Raw genomic sequence first — 15,253 nt, forward strand, 5'->3', positions numbered from 1 at the left:
AGCCAAAAAAAAAAGGATTTGCTTTTGAAAATGTTCTAAATTGCTTTAATTTATGATAACCTGACTCCATCACTAACCGCTTAGCAAATGTCGCGTTTGCCAACGCGACATATTAAATATTGTAAAACTGAAAAAAATTGAGTACTTTTTATTTTTTAAAGTACGTACGTGTTGTATGTCGAACCGTGTTGTGAATGTCAATATTATTTTTAAAACAGAAGAAAGGTTGTTAAAAAAATGAAAAAATTAACATCTCATGGACATTTTTCCCCAAAAAAAAATCTTTAACTTTGCCATTCTCCTAAGGCTAAAGCCTTATCATTTTTTTGAGCAATTCAGCAAAACTTAAAAAATTGATATATTTTAATGTGAATTTGTTGCAACAAGTTTCTTTTCACTCAAATAATGCTTTAAATTAATAAAAGAATTAAAAATCAGAAAAAAATTTAAAAAAAATTTCCACTCGAAAATTTCATAAGGGGTACCCCTTGCCATTTTTTTGAGAAATTTTGCAAAAAAAATGAAATTGATTTATTTTAATGCCAATTGGTTGCAATAAGTTTCTTTTAACACGAATAATGCTTTAAATATAAAACAGAATAAAAAATTATAAAAAATATTAAAAAATATAAAATTAAAAAATTTCATAATGCTCATTTTTGCGCCAAGTTTTGCCTATAACTCGGTCGGTATCCAACGGATCGCCAATCTTTAACCTGTGGTCGATAGATGGCACCAATGGCTACATTTTCTTCATGGACGGCCATGCCCTCAGATGTCTGTGTCAGAAGTTATTCGAGGAACCATGTTCCATACCCTGTTTGAGAAAATGTAAAATTTTCTTCATTTTTGCACCAAGTTTTGGCTATAACTCGGACGGTATCCAGCGGGTCGCCAATCTTTAACCTGTGGTCGATAGATGGCATCAATGGCTACATTTTCTTCTTGGACGGCCATGCCCTCAGATGTCTGTGCCAGAAGTTATTCGAGGAACCAAGTTCCTTACCCTGTTTGAGAAAATGTAAAATTTTCTTCATTTTTGCACCAAGTTTTGCCTATAACTCGGACGGTATCCAACGGATCGCCAATCTTTAACCTGTGGTCGATAGATGACACCAATGGCTACATTTTCTTCTTGGACGGCCATGCCCTCAGATGTCTGTGCCAGAAGTTATTCGACGAACCAAGTTCCTTACCCTGTTTGAGAAAATGTAAAATTTTCCTCATTTTTGAGCAATTCAGCAAAATTTAAAAAATTGATATATTTTAATGCGAATTAGTTGCAATAAGTTTCTTTTCACTCAAATAATGCTTTAAATTAATAAAAGAATAAAAAATCAGAAAAAAATTTAAAAAAAAATTTCCACTCGAAAATTTCATAAGGGGTACCCCTTGCCATTTTTTTGAGAAATTTTGCAAAAAAAATGAAATTGATTTATTTTAATGCCAATTGGTTGCAATAAGTTTCTTTTCACTCAAATAATGTTTTAAATTAAAAAAGAATAAAAAATTATAAAAAATATTAAAAAATATAAAATTAAAAAATTTCATAATGCTCATTTTTGCGCCAAGTTTTGGCTATAACTCGGTCGGTATCCAACGGATCGCCAATCTTTAACCTGTGGTCGATAGATGGCATCAATGGCTTCATTTTCTTCATGGACGGCCATGCCCTCAGATGTCTGTGCCAGAAGTTATTCGAGGAACCAAGTTCCTTACCCTGTTTGAGAAAATGTAAAATTTTCCTCATTTTTGAGCAATTCAGCAAAATTTAAAAAATTGATATATTTTAATGCGAATTAGTTGCAATAAGTTTCTTTTCACTCAAATAATGCTTTAAATTAATAAAAGAATAAAAAATCAGAAAAAATTAAAAAAAAAATTTCCACTCGAAAATTTCATAAGGGGTACCCCTTGCCATTTTTTTGAGAAATTTTGCAAAAAAATTTAAATTGATTTATTTTAATGCCAATTGGTTGCAATAAGTTTCTTTTCACTCAAATAATGTTTTAAATTAAAAAATATCATAATGCTCATTTTTGCGCCAAGTTTTGCCTATAACTCGGTCGGTATCCAACGGATCGTCAATCTTTAACCTGTGGTCGATAGATGGCACCAATGGCTACATTTTCTTCATGGACGGCCATGCCCTCAGATGTCTGTGCCAGAAGTTATTCGAGGAACCAAGTTCCTTACCCTGTTTGAGAAAATGTAAAATTTTCTTCATTTTTGCACCAAGTTTTGCCTATAACTCGGACGGTATCCAACGGATCGCCAATCTTTAACCTGTGGTCGATAGATGACACCAATGGCTACATTTTCTTCTTGGACGGCCATGCCCTCAGATGTCTGTGCCAGAAGTTATTCGACGAACCAAGTTCCTTACCCCGTTTGAGAAAATGTAAAATTTTCCTCATTTTTGAGCAATTCAGCAAAATTTAAAAAATTGATATATTTTAATGCGAATTAGTTGCAATAAGTTTCCTTTCACTCAAATAATGCTTTAAATTAATAAAAGAATAAAAAATCAGAAAAAAATTAAAAAAAAAATTTCCACTCGAAAATTTCATAAGGGGTACCCCTTGCCATTTTTTTGAGAAATTTTGCAAAAAAAATGAAATTGATTTATTTTAATGCTAATTGGTTGCAATAAGTTTCTTTTCACTCAAATAATGTTTTAAATTAAAAAAGAATAAAAAATTATAAAAAATATTAAAAAATATAAAATTAAAAAATTTCATAATGCTCATTTTTGCACCAAGTTTTGCCTATAACTCGGACGGTATCCAACGGATCGCCAATCTTTAACCTGTGGTCGATAGATGGCATCAATGGCTTCATTTTCTTCATGGACGGCCATGCCCTCAGATGTCTGTGCCAGAAGTTATTCGAGGAACCAAGTTCCTTACCCTGTTTGAGAAAATGTAAAATTTTCTTCATTTTTGCACCAAGTTTTGGCTATAACTCGGACGGTATCCAGCGGGTCGCCAATCTTTAACCTGTGGTCGATAGATGGCATCAATGGCTACATTTTCTTCTTGGACGGCCATGCCCTCAGATGTCTGTGCCAGAAGTTATTCGAGGAACCAAGTTCCTTACCCTGTTTGAGAAAATGTAAAATTTTCTTCATTTTTGCACCAAGTTTTGCCTATAACTCGGACGGTATCCAACGGATCGCCAATCTTTAACCTGTGGTCGATAGATGACACCAATGGCTACATTTTCTTCTTGGACGGCCATGCCCTCAGATGTCTGTGCCAGAAGTTATTCGACGAACCAAGTTCCTTACCCTGTTTGAGAAAATGTAAAATTTTCCTCATTTTTGAGCAATTCAGCAAAATTTAAAAAATTGATATATTTTAATGCGAATTAGTTGCAATAAGTTTCTTTTCACTCAAATAATGCTTTAAATTAATAAAAGAATAAAAAATCAGAAAAAAATTTAAAAAAAAATTTCCACTCGAAAATTTCATAAGGGGTACCCCTTGCCATTTTTTTGAGAAATTTTGCAAAAAAAATGAAATTGATTTATTTTAATGCCAATTGGTTGCAATAAGTTTCTTTTCACTCAAATAATGTTTTAAATTAAAAAAGAATAAAAAATTATAAAAAATATTAAAAAATATAAAATTAAAAAATTTCATAATGCTCATTTTTGCGCCAAGTTTTGCCTATAACTCGGTCGGTATCCAACGGATCGCCAATCTTTAACCTGTGGTAGATAGATGGCATCAATGGCTACATTTTCTTCTTGGACGGCCATGCCCTCAGATGTCTGTGCCAGAAGTTATTCGAGGAACCAAGTTCCTTACCCTGTTTAAGAAAATGTAAAATTTTCCTCATTTTTGCGCCAAGTTTTGGCTATAACTCGGTCGGTATCCAACGGATCGCCAATCTTTAACCTGTGGTCGATAGATGGCATCAATGGCTTCATTTTCTTCATGGACGGCCATGCCCTCAGATGTCTGTGCCAGAAGTTATTCGAGGAACCAAGTTCCTTACCCTGTTTGAGAAAATGTAAAATTTTCCTCATTTTTGAGCAATTCAGCAAAATTTAAAAAATTGATATATTTTAATGCGAATTAGTTGCAATAAGTTTCTTTTCACTCAAATAATGCTTTAAATTAATAAAAGAATAAAAAATCAGAAAAAAATTAAAAAAAAAATTTCCACTCGAAAATTTCATAAGGGGTACCCCTTGCCATTTTTTTGAGAAATTTTGCAAAAAAAAAATGAAATTGATTTATTTTAATGCCAATTGGTTGCAATAAGTTTCTTTTCACTCAAATAATGTTTTAAATTAAAAAATATCATAATGCTCATTTTTGCGCCAAGTTTTGCCTATAACTCGGTCGGTATCCAACGGATCGTCAATCTTTAACCTGTGGTCGATAGATGGCACCAATGGCTACATTTTCTTCATGGACGGCCATGCCCTCAGATGTCTGTGCCAGAAGTTATTCGAGGAACCAAGTTCCTTACCCTGTTTGAGAAAATGTAAAATTTTCTTCATTTTTGCACCAAGTTTTGCCTATAACTCGGACGGTATCCAACGGATCGCCAATCTTTAACCTGTGGTCGATAGATGACACCAATGGCTACATTTTCTTCTTGGACGGCCATGCCCTCAGATGTCTGTGCCAGAAGTTATTCGACGAACCAAGTTCCTTACCCCGTTTGAGAAAATGTAAAATTTTCCTCATTTTTGAGCAATTCAGCAAAATTTAAAAAATTGATATATTTTAATGCGAATTAGTTGCAATAAGTTTCCTTTCACTCAAATAATGCTTTAAATTAATAAAAGAATAAAAAATCAGAAAAAAATTTAAAAAAAAATTTCCACTCGAAAATTTCATAAGGGGTACCCCTTGCCATTTTTTTGAGAAATTTTGCAAAAAAAAATGAAATTGATTTATTTTAATGCCAATTGGTTGCAATAAGTTTCTTTTCACTCAAATAATGTTTTAAATTAAAAAAGAATCAAAAATTATAAAAAATATTAAAAAATATAAAATTAAAAAATTTCATAATGCTCATTTTTGCGCCAAGTTTTGCCTATAACTCGGTCGGTATCCAACGGATCGCCAATCTTTAACCTGTGGTCGATAGATGGCATCAATGGCTACATTTTCTTCTTGGACGGCCATGCCCTCAGATGTCTGTGCCAGAAGTTATTCGAGGAACCAAGTTCCTTACCCTGTTTGAGAAAATGTAAAATTTTCTTCATTTTTGCACCAAGTTTTGCCTATAACTCGGACGGTATCTAACGGATCGCCAATCTTTAACCTGTGGTCGATAGATGGCATCAATGGCTTCATTTTCTTCATGGACGGCCATGCCCTCAGATGTCTGTGCCAGAAGTTATTCGAGGAACCAAGTTCCTTACCCTGTTTGAGAAAATGTAAAATTTTCCTCATTTTTGAGCAATTCAGCAAAATTTAAAAAATTGATATATTTTAATGCGAATTAGTTGCAATAAGTTTCTTTTCACTCAAATAATGCTTTAAATTAATAAAAGAATAAAAAATCAGAAAAAAATTTAAAAAAAAATTTCGACTCGAAAATTTCATAAGGGGTACCCCTTGCCATTTTTTTGAGAAATTTTGCAAAAAAAATGAAATTGATTTATTTTAATGCCAATTGGTTGCAATAAGTTTCTTTTCACTCAAATAATGTTTTAAATTAAAAAAGAATAAAAAATTTTAAAAAATATTAAAAAATATAAAATTAAAAAATTTCATAATGCTCATTTTTGCGCCAACTTTTGCCTATAACTCGGTCGGAATCCAACGGATCGCCAATCTTTAACCTGTGGTCGATAGATGGCACCAATGGCTACATTTTCTTCTTGGACGGCCATGCCCTCAGATGTCTGTGCCAGAAGTTATTCGAGGAACCAAGTTCCTTACCCTGTTTTAGAAAATGTAAAATTTTCCTCATTTTTGTGCCAAGTTTTGGCTATAACTCGGTCGGTATCCAACGGATCGCCAATCTTTAACCTGTGGTCGATAGATGGCATCAATGGCTACATTTTCTTCTTGGACGGCCATGCCCTCAGATGTCTGTGCCAGAAGTTATTCGAGGAACCAAGTTCCTTACCCTGTTTGAGAAAATGTAAAATTTTCTTCATTTTTGCACCAAGTTTTGCCTATAACTCGGACGGTATCCAACGGATCGCCAATCTTTAACCTGTGGTCGATAGATGACACCAATGGCTACATTTTCTTCTTGGACGGCCATGCCCTCAGATGTCTGTGCCAGAAGTTATTCGACGAACCAAATTCCTTACCCTGTTTGAGAAAATGTAAAATTTTCCTCATTTTTGAGCAATTCAGCAAAATTTAAAAAATTGATATATTTTAATGCGAATTAGTTGTAATAAGTTTCTTTTCACTCAAATAATGCTTTAAAATAATAAAAGAATAAAAAATCAGAAAAAAATTTAAAAAAAAATTTCCACTCGAAAATTTCATAAGGGGTACCCCTTGCCATTTTTTTGAGAAATTTTGCAAAAAAAAAATGAAATTGATTTATTTTAATGCCAATTGGTTGCAATAAGTTTCTTTTCACTCAAAAAATGTTTTAAATTAAAAAATTTCATAATGCTCATTTTTGCGCCAAGTTTTGCCTATAACTCGGTCGGTATCCAACGGATCGTCAATCTTTAACCTGTGGTCGATAGATGGCACCAATGGCTACATTTTCTTCATGGACGGCCATGCCCTCAGATGTCTGTGCCAGAAGTTATTCGAGGAACCAAGTTCCTTACCCTGTTTGAGAAAATGTAAAATTTTCCTCATTTTTGAGCAATTCAGCAAAATTTAAAAAATTGATATATTTTAATGCGAATTAGTTGCAATAAGTTTCTTTTCACTCAAATAATGCTTTAAATTAATAAAAGAATAAAAAATCAGAAAAAAATTTAAAAAAAAATTTCCACTCGAAAATTTCACAAGGGGTACCCCTTGCCATTTTTTTGAGAAATTTTGAAAAAAAAATGAAATTGATTTATTTTAATGCCAATTGGTTCCAATAAGTTTCTTTTCACTCAAATAATGTTTTAAATTAAAAAAGAATCAAAAATTATAAAAAATATTAAAAAATATAAAATTAAAAAATTTCATAATGCTCATTTTTGCGCCAAGTTTTGCCTATAACTCGGTCGGTATCCAACGGATCGCCAATCTTTAACCTGTGGTCGATAGATGGCATCAATGGCTACATTTTCTTCTTGGACGGCCATGCCCTCAGATGTCTGTGCCAGAAGTTATTCGAGGAACCAAGTTCCTTACCCTGTTTGAGAAAATGTAAAATTTTCTTCATTTTTGCACCAAGTTTTGCCTATAACTCGGACGGTATCCAACGGATCGCCAATCTTTAACCTGTGGTCGATAGATGGCATCAATGGCTTCATTTTCTTCATGGACGGCCATGCCCTCAGATGTCTGTGCCAGAAGTTATTCGAGGAACCAAGTTCCTTACCCTGTTTGAGAAAATGTAAAATTTTCCTCATTTTTGAGCAATTCAGCAAAATTTAAAAAATTGATATATTTTAATGCGAATTAGTTGCAATAAGTTTCTTTTCACTCAAATAATGCTTTAAATTAATAAAAGAATAAAAAATCAGAAAAAAATTTAAAAAAAAATTTCCACTCGAAAATTTCATAAGGGGTACCCCTTGCCATTTTTTTGAGAAATTTTGAAAAAAAAATGAAATTGATTTATTTTAATGCCAATTGGTTGCAATAAGTTTCTTTTCACTCAAATAATGTTTTAAATTAAAAAAGAATAAAAAATTATAAAAAATATTAAAAAATATAAAATTAAAAAATTTCATAATGCTCATTTTTGCACCAAGTTTTGCCTATAACTCGGACGGTATCCAACGGATCGCCAATCTTTAACCTGTGGTCGATAGATGGCATCAATGGCTTCATTTTCTTCATGGACGGCCATGCCCTCAGATGTCTGTGCCAGAAGTTATTCGAGGAACCAAGTTCCTTACCCTGTTTGAGAAAATGTAAAATTTTCTTCATTTTTGCACCAAGTTTTGGCTATAACTCGGACGGTATCCAGCGGGTCGCCAATCTTTAACCTGTGGTCGATAGATGGCATCAATGGCTACATTTTCTTCTTGGACGGCCATGCCCTCAGATGTCTGTGCCAGAAGTTATTCGAGGAACCAAGTTCCTTACCCTGTTTGAGAAAATGTAAAATTTTCTTCATTTTTGCACCAAGTTTTGCCTATAACTCGGACGGTATCCAACGGATCGCCAATCTTTAACCTGTGGTCGATAGATGACACCAATGGCTACATTTTCTTCTTGGACGGCCATGCCCTCAGATGTCTGTGCCAGAAGTTATTCGACGAACCAAGTTCCTTACCCTGTTTGAGAAAATGTAAAATTTTCCTCATTTTTGAGCAATTCAGCAAAATTTAAAAAATTGATATATTTTAATGCGAATTAGTTGCAATAAGTTTCTTTTCACTCAAATAATGCTTTAAATTAATAAAAGAATAAAAAATCAGAAAAAAATTTAAAAAAAAATTTCCACTCGAAAATTTCATAAGGGGTACCCCTTGCCATTTTTTTGAGAAATTTTGCAAAAAAAATGAAATTGATTTATTTTAATGCCAATTGGTTGCAATAAGTTTCTTTTCACTCAAATAATGTTTTAAATTAAAAAAGAATAAAAAATTATAAAAAATATTAAAAAATATAAAATTAAAAAATTTCATAATGCTCATTTTTGCGCCAAGTTTTGCCTATAACTCGGTCGGTATCCAACGGATCGCCAATCTTTAACCTGTGGTAGATAGATGGCATCAATGGCTACATTTTCTTCTTGGACGGCCATGCCCTCAGATGTCTGTGCCAGAAGTTATTCGAGGAACCAAGTTCCTTACCCTGTTTAAGAAAATGTAAAATTTTCCTCATTTTTGCGCCAAGTTTTGGCTATAACTCGGTCGGTATCCAACGGATCGCCAATCTTTAACCTGTGGTCGATAGATGGCATCAATGGCTTCATTTTCTTCATGGACGGCCATGCCCTCAGATGTCTGTGCCAGAAGTTATTCGAGGAACCAAGTTCCTTACCCTGTTTGAGAAAATGTAAAATTTTCCTCATTTTTGAGCAATTCAGCAAAATTTAAAAAATTGATATATTTTAATGCGAATTAGTTGCAATAAGTTTCTTTTCACTCAAATAATGCTTTAAATTAATAAAAGAATAAAAAATCAGAAAAAAATTAAAAAAAAAATTTCCACTCGAAAATTTCATAAGGGGTACCCCTTGCCATTTTTTTGAGAAATTTTGCAAAAAAAAAATGAAATTGATTTATTTTAATGCCAATTGGTTGCAATAAGTTTCTTTTCACTCAAATAATGTTTTAAATTAAAAAATATCATAATGCTCATTTTTGCGCCAAGTTTTGCCTATAACTCGGTCGGTATCCAACGGATCGCCAATCTTTAACCTGTGGTCGATAGATGGCATCAATGGCTACATTTTCTTCTTGGACGGCCATGCCCTCAGATGTCTGTGCCAGAAGTTATTCGAGGAACCAAGTTCCTTACCCTGTTTGAGAAAATGTAAAATTTTCTTCATTTTTGCACCAAGTTTTGCCTATAACTCGGACGGTATCCAACGGATCGCCAATCTTTAACCTGTGGTCGATAGATGGCATCAATGGCTTCATTTTCTTCATGGACGGCCATGCCCTCAGATGTCTGTGCCAGAAGTTATTCGAGGAACCAAGTTCCTTACCCTGTTTGAGAAAATGTAAAATTTTCCTCATTTTTGAGCAATTCAGCAAAATTTAAAAAATTGATATATTTTAATGCGAATTAGTTGCAATAAGTTTCTTTTCACTCAAATAATGCTTTAAATTAATAAAAGAATAAAAAATCAGAAAAAAATTTAAAAAAAAATTTCCACTCGAAAATTTCATAAGGGGTACCCCTTGCCATTTTTTTGAGAAATTTTGAAAAAAAAATGAAATTGATTTATTTTAATGCTAATTGGTTGCAATAAGTTTCTTTTCACTCAAATAATGTTTTAAATTAAAAAAGAATAAAAAATTATAAAAAATATTAAAAAATATAAAATTAAAAAATTTCATAATGCTCATTTTTGCACCAAGTTTTGCCTATAACTCGGACGGTATCCAACGGATCGCCAATCTTTAACCTGTGGTCGATAGATGGCATCAATGGCTTCATTTTCTTCATGGACGGCCATGCCCTCAGATGTCTGTGCCAGAAGTTATTCGAGGAACCAAGTTCCTTACCCTGTTTGAGAAAATGTAAAATTTTCTTCATTTTTGCACCAAGTTTTGGCTATAACTCGGACGGTATCCAGCGGGTCGCCAATCTTTAACCTGTGGTCGATAGATGGCATCAATGGCTACATTTTCTTCTTGGACGGCCATGCCCTCAGATGTCTGTGCCAGAAGTTATTCGAGGAACCAAGTTCCTTACCCTGTTTGAGAAAATGTAAAATTTTCTTCATTTTTGCACCAAGTTTTGCCTATAACTCGGACGGTATCCAACGGATCGCCAATCTTTAACCTGTGGTCGATAGATGACACCAATGGCTACATTTTCTTCTTGGACGGCCATGCCCTCAGATGTCTGTGCCAGAAGTTATTCGACGAACCAAGTTCCTTACCCTGTTTGAGAAAATGTAAAATTTTCCTCATTTTTGAGCAATTCAGCAAAATTTAAAAAATTGATATATTTTAATGCGAATTAGTTGCAATAAGTTTCTTTTCACTCAAATAATGCTTTAAATTAATAAAAGAATAAAAAATCAGAAAAAAATTTAAAAAAAAATTTCCACTCGAAAATTTCATAAGGGGTACCCCTTGCCATTTTTTTGAGAAATTTTGCAAAAAAAATGAAATTGATTTATTTTAATGCCAATTGGTTGCAATAAGTTTCTTTTCACTCAAATAATGTTTTAAATTAAAAAAGAATAAAAAATTATAAAAAATATTAAAAAATATAAAATTAAAAAATTTCATAATGCTCATTTTTGCGCCAAGTTTTGCCTATAACTCGGTCGGTATCCAACGGATCGCCAATCTTTAACCTGTGGTAGATAGATGGCATCAATGGCTACATTTTCTTCTTGGACGGCCATGCCCTCAGATGTCTGTGCCAGAAGTTATTCGAGGAACCAAGTTCCTTACCCTGTTTAAGAAAATGTAAAATTTTCCTCATTTTTGCGCCAAGTTATGGCTATAACTCGGTCGGTATCCAACGGATCGCCAATCTTTAACCTGTGGTCGATAGATGGCATCAATGGCTTCATTTTCTTCATGGACGGCCATGCCCTCAGATGTCTGTGCCAGAAGTTATTCGAGGAACCAAGTTCCTTACCCTGTTTGAGAAAATGTAAAATTTTCCTCATTTTTGAGCAATTCAGCAAAATTTAAAAAATTGATATATTTTAATGCGAATTAGTTGCAATAAGTTTCTTTTCACTCAAATAATGCTTTAAATTAATAAAAGAATAAAAAATCAGAAAAAAATTAAAAAAAAAATTTCCACTCGAAAATTTCATAAGGGGTACCCCTTGCCATTTTTTTGAGAAATTTTGCAAAAAAAAAAATGAAATTGATTTATTTTAATGCCAATTGGTTGCAATAAGTTTCTTTTCACTCAAATAATGTTTTAAATTAAAAAATATCATAATGCTCATTTTTGCGCCAAGTTTTGCCTATAACTCGGTCGGTATCCAACGGATCGTCAATCTTTAACCTGTGGTCGATAGATGGCACCAATGGCTACATTTTCTTCATGGACGGCCATGCCCTCAGATGTCTGTGCCAGAAGTTATTCGAGGAACCAAGTTCCTTACCCTGTTTGAGAAAATGTAAAATTTTCTTCATTTTTGCACCAAGTTTTGCCTATAACTCGGACGGTATCCAACGGATCGCCAATCTTTAACCTGTGGTCGATAGATGACACCAATGGCTACATTTTCTTCTTGGACGGCCATGCCCTCAGATGTCTGTGCCAGAAGTTATTCGACGAACCAAGTTCCTTACCCCGTTTGAGAAAATGTAAAATTTTCCTCATTTTTGAGCAATTCAGCAAAATTTAAAAAATTGATATATTTTAATGCGAATTAGTTGCAATAAGTTTCCTTTCACTCAAATAATGCTTTAAATTAATAAAAGAATAAAAAATCAGAAAAAAATTTAAAAAAAAATTTCCACTCGAAAATTTCATAAGGGGTACCCCTTGCCATTTTTTTGAGAAATTTTGCAAAAAAAAATGAAATTGATTTATTTTAATGCCAATTGGTTGCAATAAGTTTCTTTTCACTCAAATAATGTTTTAAATTAAAAAAGAATCAAAAATTATAAAAAATATTAAAAAATATAAAATTAAAAAATTTCATAATGCTCATTTTTGCGCCAAGTTTTGCCTATAACTCGGTCGGTATCCAACGGATCGCCAATCTTTAACCTGTGGTCGATAGATGGCATCAATGGCTACATTTTCTTCTTGGACGGCCATGCCCTCAGATGTCTGTGCCAGAAGTTATTCGAGGAACCAAGTTCCTTACCCTGTTTGAGAAAATGTAAAATTTTCTTCATTTTTGCACCAAGTTTTGCCTATAACTCGGACGGTATCTAACGGATCGCCAATCTTTAACCTGTGGTCGATAGATGGCATCAATGGCTTCATTTTCTTCATGGACGGCCATGCCCTCAGATGTCTGTGCCAGAAGTTATTCGAGGAACCAAGTTCCTTACCCTGTTTGAGAAAATGTAAAATTTTCCTCATTTTTGAGCAATTCAGCAAAATTTAAAAAATTGATATATTTTAATGCGAATTAGTTGCAATAAGTTTCTTTTCACTCAAATAATGCTTTAAATTAATAAAAGAATAAAAAATCAGAAAAAAATTAAAAAAAAATTTCGACTCGAAAATTTCATAAGGGGTACCCCTTGCCATTTTTTTGAGAAATTTTGCAAAAAAAATGAAATTGATTTATTTTAATGCCAATTGGTTGCAATAAGTTTCTTTTCACTCAAATAATGTTTTAAATTAAAAAAGAATAAAAAATTTTAAAAAATATTAAAAAATATAAAATTAAAAAATTTCATAATGCTCATTTTTGCGCCAACTTTTGCCTATAACTCGGTCGGAATCCAACGGATCGCCAATCTTTAACCTGTGGTCGATAGATGGCACCAATGGCTACATTTTCTTCTTGGACGGCCATGCCCTCAGATGTCTGTGCCAGAAGTTATTCGAGGAACCAAGTTCCTTACCCTGTTTTAGAAAATGTAAAATTTTCCTCATTTTTGTGCCAAGTTTTGGCTATAACTCGGTCGGTATCCAACGGATCGCCAATCTTTAACCTGTGGTCGATAGATGGCATCAATGGCTACATTTTCTTCTTGGACGGCCATGCCCTCAGATGTCTGTGCCAGAAGTTATTCGAGGAACCAAGTTCCTTACCCTGTTTGAGAAAATGTAAAATTTTCTTCATTTTTGCACCAAGTTTTGCCTATAACTCGGACGGTATCCAACGGATCGCCAATCTTTAACCTGTGGTCGATAGATGACACCAATGGCTACATTTTCTTCTTGGACGGCCATGCCCTCAGATGTCTGTGCCAGAAGTTATTCGACGAACCAAATTCCTTACCCTGTTTGAGAAAATGTAAAATTTTCCTCATTTTTGAGCAATTCAGCAAAATTTAAAAAATTGATATATTTTAATGCGAATTAGTTGTAATAAGTTTCTTTTCACTCAAATAATGCTTTAAAATAATAAAAGAATAAAAAATCAGAAAAAAATTTAAAAAAAAATTTCCACTCGAAAATTTCATAAGGGGTACCCCTTGCCATTTTTTTGAGAAATTTTGCAAAAAAAAAATGAAATTGATTTATTTTAATGCCAATTGGTTGCAATAAGTTTCTTTTCACTCAAAAAATGTTTTAAATTAAAAAATTTCATAATGCTCATTTTTGCGCCAAGTTTTGCCTATAACTCGGTCGGTATCCAACGGATCGTCAATCTTTAACCTGTGGTCGATAGATGGCACCAATGGCTACATTTTCTTCATGGACGGCCATGCCCTCAGATGTCTGTGCCAGAAGTTATTCGAGGAACCAAGTTCCTTACCCTGTTTGAGAAAATGTAAAATTTTCCTCATTTTTGAGCAATTCAGCAAAATTTAAAAAATTGATATATTTTAATGCGAATTAGTTGCAATAAGTTTCTTTTCACTCAAATAATGCTTTAAATTAATAAAAGAATAAAAAATCAGAAAAAAATTTTAAAAAAAATTTCCACTCGAAAATTTCACAAGGGGTACCCCTTGCCATTTTTTTGAGAAATTTTGAAAAAAAAATGAAATTGATTTATTTTAATGCCAATTGGTTCCAATAAGTTTCTTTTCACTCAAATAATGTTTTAAATTAAAAAAGAATCAAAAATTATAAAAAATATTAAAAAATATAAAATTAAAAAATTTCATAATGCTCATTTTTGCGCCAAGTTTTGCCTATAACTCGGTCGGTATCCAACGGATCGCCAATCTTTAACCTGTGGTCGATAGATGGCATCAATGGCTACATTTTCTTCTTGGACGGCCATGCCCTCAGATGTCTGTGCCAGAAGTTATTCGAGGAACCAAGTTCCTTACCCTGTTTGAGAAAATGTAAAATTTTCTTCATTTTTGCACCAAGTTTTGCCTATAACTCGGACGGTATCCAACGGATCGCCAATCTTTAACCTGTGGTCGATAGATGGCATCAATGGCTTCATTTTCTTCATGGACGGCCATGCCCTCAGATGTCTGTGCCAGAAGTTATTCGAGGAACCAAGTTCCTTACCCTGTTTGAGAAAATGTAAAATTTTCCTCATTTTTGAGCAATTCAGCAAAATTTAAAAAATTGATATATTTTAATGCGAATTAGTTGCAATAAGTTTCTTTTCACTCAAATAATGCTTTAAATTAATAAAAGAATAAAAAATCAGAAAAAAATTTAAAAAAAAATTTCCACTCGAAAATTTCATAAGGGGTACCCCTTGCCATTTTTTTGAGAAATTTTGAAAAAAAAATGAAATTGATTTATTTTAATGCCAATTGGTTGCAATAAGTTTCTTTTCACTCAAATAATGTTTTAAATTAAAAAAGAATAAAAAATTATAAAAAATATTAAAAAATATAAAATTAAAAAATTTCATAATGCTCATTTTTGCACCAAGTTTTGCCTATAAC

General features: G+C 32.9%; 2 long non-coding RNA genes across 2 annotated transcripts in view; both read right to left on the reverse strand.

Moving 5' to 3' along the window:
- Positions 1 to 401: 401 nt before the first annotated feature.
- LOC125770050 (uncharacterized) overlaps positions 402 to 15,253 on the reverse strand; it is a 32,816-nt gene continuing 17,964 nt past the window's right edge. The window contains exon 4 of the long non-coding RNA XR_007419129.1: positions 402 to 1,619. This is a non-coding gene — a long non-coding RNA (uncharacterized LOC125770050). The remainder of the gene's footprint in view (positions 1,620 to 15,253) is intronic.
- LOC125770051 (uncharacterized) lies at positions 8,797 to 14,352 on the reverse strand. The gene is made up of 2 exons (XR_007419130.1): positions 14,052 to 14,352; positions 8,797 to 8,998 (listed from the first exon to the last, which is right to left on the reverse strand). It is a non-coding gene; the product is annotated as an uncharacterized LOC125770051 (long non-coding RNA).

Source organism: Anopheles funestus, chromosome 3RL (assembly GCF_943734845.2).
Source record: "Anopheles funestus chromosome 3RL, idAnoFuneDA-416_04, whole genome shotgun sequence".
NCBI classification, from domain to species: Eukaryota; Metazoa; Arthropoda; class Insecta; order Diptera; family Culicidae; genus Anopheles; species Anopheles funestus.